Source organism: Cibotium barometz, chromosome 15 (assembly GCF_041138505.1).
Source record: "Cibotium barometz isolate CiBa-2024 chromosome 15, ASM4113850v1, whole genome shotgun sequence".
Lineage (NCBI taxonomy): Eukaryota > Viridiplantae > Streptophyta > Polypodiopsida > Cyatheales > Cibotiaceae > Cibotium > Cibotium barometz.
In genome coordinates, this window is record NC_141060.1 from 7,973,844 (window position 1) to 7,978,661 (window position 4,818).

Consider the following 4,818-nt stretch of genomic DNA (forward strand, 5'->3'; position numbering starts at 1 on the left):
TGGTAGGGTATTGACACTCACCTCTGTAGTGTGCAGTTTAGCCATGACATCCTCGTGAAGTGGCATGACCAACCAGAAGAATAAAAGAATTGCATTCTTGAGTAGCTTCATAGAGGGTTCCTAGTCTCAAATCTCTTCCAGCAATTCAACAAATAATTACATGCTCAAGAGAATGAGAGATCTAATGAGCCATTGAAGGTTTGAGGTGTGAGATGTAAATTTAAATAAAAGAAAGAGTAAGCCCATGTATCTCAACATCAAAGACCGAAGGAAAGCTAAGGTGGAGGTTTGTAACACCCCCAATAAGTACAAGCAATTACAATGAGATGCTCATAAAGTACGCCTCAAAGGTTCAGGTACTTCTCACCTTTGTGTTGGTGGCATCGATCACTTTTGTACATACTTTGTAAGTCTTCATCTCTTTCTTTTTGCAAGATACTCCCTACATTGAGGAATAGAACCATAAGTTTTATCATGACAATGTAACATAAAAAAGATAAAGTACAGAAAGATAAATGATACACATAATTTATGTGTGAAATTTAGAAAACTAAAAAGTTTAATGTTTGACGATATTATATACTTACATAGTTGACAATATGGGCCCAATTGAGCTCTTGCCTTTCTCGCTCCATCTTGTCAAACAAGGATGTAGTTCCGTGACACCACGTGAAATCATACTCTTCTTTGGTATAACCATGCCCATTGAAGGAAGAGTATTTAGCATATTTAGCAAGTCGGCGAAGCCACGAGAAGTGGAAAGATGCATTGATGTGATCACAACTAGTAGCTCTTACATGGGCCTCTTAGTTTCTTTTTTTTTTGTAAGACAACTTTCAAATGTTCTTTGTAAGAGCTATGTTCGTAATTTTTTTAAGAGCGCTAGATCCACTATTTTTTTTTGTTTGCAAGACAACTTGCAAAATTTCCAAAGTATCAAGATTTTCCAATACCGTATTTGGAGTTTTATACTTCTTGTGAGGTTTCTTAATGTCAATGATGAGTTATCGCATCTTGAATATGAATATCTGTGCACTTTTTAGTTTTCCGAATTCCACACATAAATATGCATAAATTTGATTATCTTTTCTACATCTTTGTTTTTAATGTGTTTATATTTAAAGTTACTAGTAGCTAGGTAGTATGGGCACAACGAGACAGGTTGGGACAAACTACTTGAATCTGTCCCATTTCACCCAAAAAAAAAAAGATTTATACCAGTGTCAGTATTTATGTCGAAATAAACATTGATATTTGCATCGATATTTACGTCAGTAAAAACATCGATGCCCGATGCATATACCAATCACAGTAGGTAGCATCAGTATACTAGTTTATAAAGACAACGGTTGAGCGATAAATATTATTGACGATTCAATACCGACAGTGATAATGATCAGTGTGGGTAGTTTTAGGCGAAAAAACCAAATCTAAAACTTCGGTATATACGACGGTATTACGGTATTAGGGTGATCTCTTGTAGTGGTTGGATGTTGTTTAGACTCTCGCCTTAGAATAGGGCTTAAATAAGGGCAGAGAAGCCCAAGGATGGTTGTGTGCCCGCTTAGTTTAGGGCCATAAGATGATGTGGAGTGGGATATTGGAGGTGCAAGGGCTTGCTAATATCTTAACCTTGTGTCCAGTGTAATTTTTGCATTGTGGCAGCAGGCAAAGCAAAGCTGTGGTGTTCGCCTAGCGTCCCCTCGAATCTAAATGTGTTCTTATTATTTTGTGTATATTTTACACAAAATTAAATGTGATCTTAGTATTGTTTATATTTAACCCTCGAATCTAAATGTGATCTATTTATTGTTTATATTTCACACAAAATGAAATTATGCTCACACTTGCGGCCTTCGTCAAACTAGAGCGCATTTTTCTCACAAAATGAAAGAAATTAATATAATATGGCTCACACCTCTCTATATAAGAGTTTTGTGGGGAGCAGGCGCAAGACAACATTGCGTTTCTTATGAGCGGCGAAGCGTTTAATTCCTTGTCTGTGTACATGGCGTTGCTTTTTTCATCAATTACTTGTAGTTTTTTTTTGGGGGGTTACCTTTTTATACTGAGGTTTTTGTACCAGCTTAGCTTCCTGGTATCACAAGACTAACGTCCTTAGGCAGCTTGCTTTCTCGCAGGATAGCTAATTAGAAGAAGCTATGGAGGCTTGGGTGTACAATCCCGCAGATGATGACCGCAGGCTTCCTCACAAATACGTGCCTAATCGCCCAGTATCAGAGGAACACTTAAAGGTGACATGTTTCGTCAAGTTTAACTCTTTTCGTTATCAACTCAACGCACAGTAAGCTTAACAGTCAGCTTGTTTGCTGCGTTAAAGATTGCGTCATGATGCTCAAGGCCTAAGGGAGGTTTTACTCTTTGTTAATTTAATTTTCGTGTAGAACTCGGCGTCTTACATTGGAAAATAGATGTTGACTGCAACTGGGAGAGAGACCCTACGCTCGAGAGAGTAAAAGGCGACCATGGCTACGTTTATTGGGTAATCAGCTTGTTATTGCAGCTAGCAATAATTAATCGTTTGGTATTTGATTCCTATGATATGGCATTATAAAAACGCAGTACTAGTGCAGCTTACTAATGCAAATGAAGGTGACGACTACTACTACTACTACTACTGCATGCATGCATATGTGATATGATTATTACTACCATGATGCAGGAGACGATAACTGTAGCACCTGGCGTTATGGACAACTTTGAGCAGAAGACTGAACACTTCTTTCAGGAACATCTGCATCCCTATGAAGAAAGCCGACTTATCCTTGAAGGCCGTGGTAAATCAAATCAGTCACTTTATTTGGTCATGAAAATCTTCGATGATATTGCATAATTATGAATTACCCCTTCCTACATGTACGACGCGCCGACCAACGTCAACCCTATTGGCTCCCAAGCAACCCAAATTCCGGTCAAGTAGCTGTCAACGACGTTCATCTTCTTGCATATATACGTCGCCCTCCTCCACTGTGCTGTGCTGCAGTGGGCCACTCACGGAACTTTATCTACCACCAGCGCCTACCTATGTCATGATCATGGTGGTGTGGTCACACATCCCATCAACGTATGATTTGTGGTGACTCTGCACTCACACCTCAGGCAGCGAAAATGTATTTCATCATTGCATGACTTGCTGATAGCTTGCTCCTCCTCCTCCTCCAAAGTCTTGGAAAGGGAACGATATGCTACAAGGGTAGAGCTACGAAGGTAGGGTCTCCGTCTTGCTCTCTCATGCGGAACGCAACAACGAGCAGCATTAGCATGAGAAGACGAAGTGTGCGTGTGCGAGGATTTGGGCGAAACAAATTTGGGCATGATGATGTTCCGGAAAGAAGACTTGAAAGCAAGAAAACGCGAGGAGGAGGGTAGCGAAGCATCGGCACCATCGTCGAGCAGATATTCAAATTAGGCTTCAATATGCAAACTACAAACCTAGGCTTTTTTTTGTGTAATGTTATATATATATATATAACCTGGTATGTGTAGCATTGCACTTATAACTACGAAGTGCAGCTAAGCTAATGCTAATCATATCTAGCCTTTCTACGTAGGTTATTGGGACATAAGAGATTACGATAACAGCTGGATAAGGTTTACTGTCAAAAAGGGAGATATGATTACCTTGCCGCCGGGAATGTACCATCGATTCACGCTCGACACCGAAGACTACATTAAGGTACATATGATTATCTTTTTGACTCGCGGCGCGTAAATACTAGGATCAACCAATCCTTGATCTTTGCACACACTCCTTGATCATATTCCCTCACTATTATTTCGGTTTCATTATTCTTAATCTACCAATTACCTTACCAACGCAGGCAGTTCTTCTATACACAGAGGTTCCCACGAGGATCGATCTTCTTAAACCTGATGGAGATGAGATAGAGTCGAGGTAAATTTATCATCCTCTCTTTCTCTCTTTGTAGGAGGAGTGATAGGCTATCATTTTTATGTACTATGAAGCGAATGTCTTGGTAACACTCTAATCGGTTCAGGAGCTTGTTATAATCTATCTGTATTCTTCTTGTTACTATCAGTCACCTCCTTGAACTTTTCACACAGACTTTAGATGAAGTGAAACTTATCTCCAATAACTAGTATTCATTCCTTCCTCTATTTGGAAAAAAAAAACATTTTTAGATTAAGTGAGACTTATCTCCAGCTAGTATTCCTCTCTTTTTTTTTTCAATAACATGTCTTTACAAAGACAAGACAATCCACACCCATGAGTAGGTAGTCTTGCATTATCATGATATATCTACTTTAAATATTTGCATAATTTGGTTTTCCTTCACAAAGAATTTATCTTTCGTATACGCATGTATATAGTGAATTGTTGGTTTTGCATCATCATAATCTGTTGTTGACGGTGTTGCAATGTCTCTAACTATTAACAGGCTTTTGGTTGAATTTACAGGAAAGAGTATGTGGCCAATGTGTTGAGCAATCCTAGTGCAATGTTTAGGTCGATAAACTCGACACTAGCAATGTGATAAGAGATCATTAAGCACGCTACAAGCATGAATTCATAGACAATACATTTTGTATCAGAAGCTAGCTTTGGATTTCTTTGATGGAGTTAATTAAGAGAGGAGGAGGAACAATATAGTTGGCTTCTGCTCTTGTAGTATGAAGATAGAGAATCTTGCCCATTTTTTGGATGGCCTCTTTTTTGATTCATGAATGTGGTTTAGAATTCGGTTTGTTTGGAAAAGAAAGACGCTTTTACAGAGTTGAAAAATGGTTCACGTCTTCAACGATCCTTCTTGTGGTTTTTATGTTTTAAAAAATCAT

At 38.7% G+C, this 4,818-nt stretch overlaps 1 pseudogene; it reads left to right on the forward strand.

Moving 5' to 3' along the window:
* The first annotated feature begins 2,162 nt into the window (after window positions 1–2,162).
* On the forward strand, window positions 2,163–4,517 carry LOC147630919 (uncharacterized; annotated as a pseudogene).
* The last annotated feature ends 301 nt before the right edge of the window (window positions 4,518–4,818 follow it).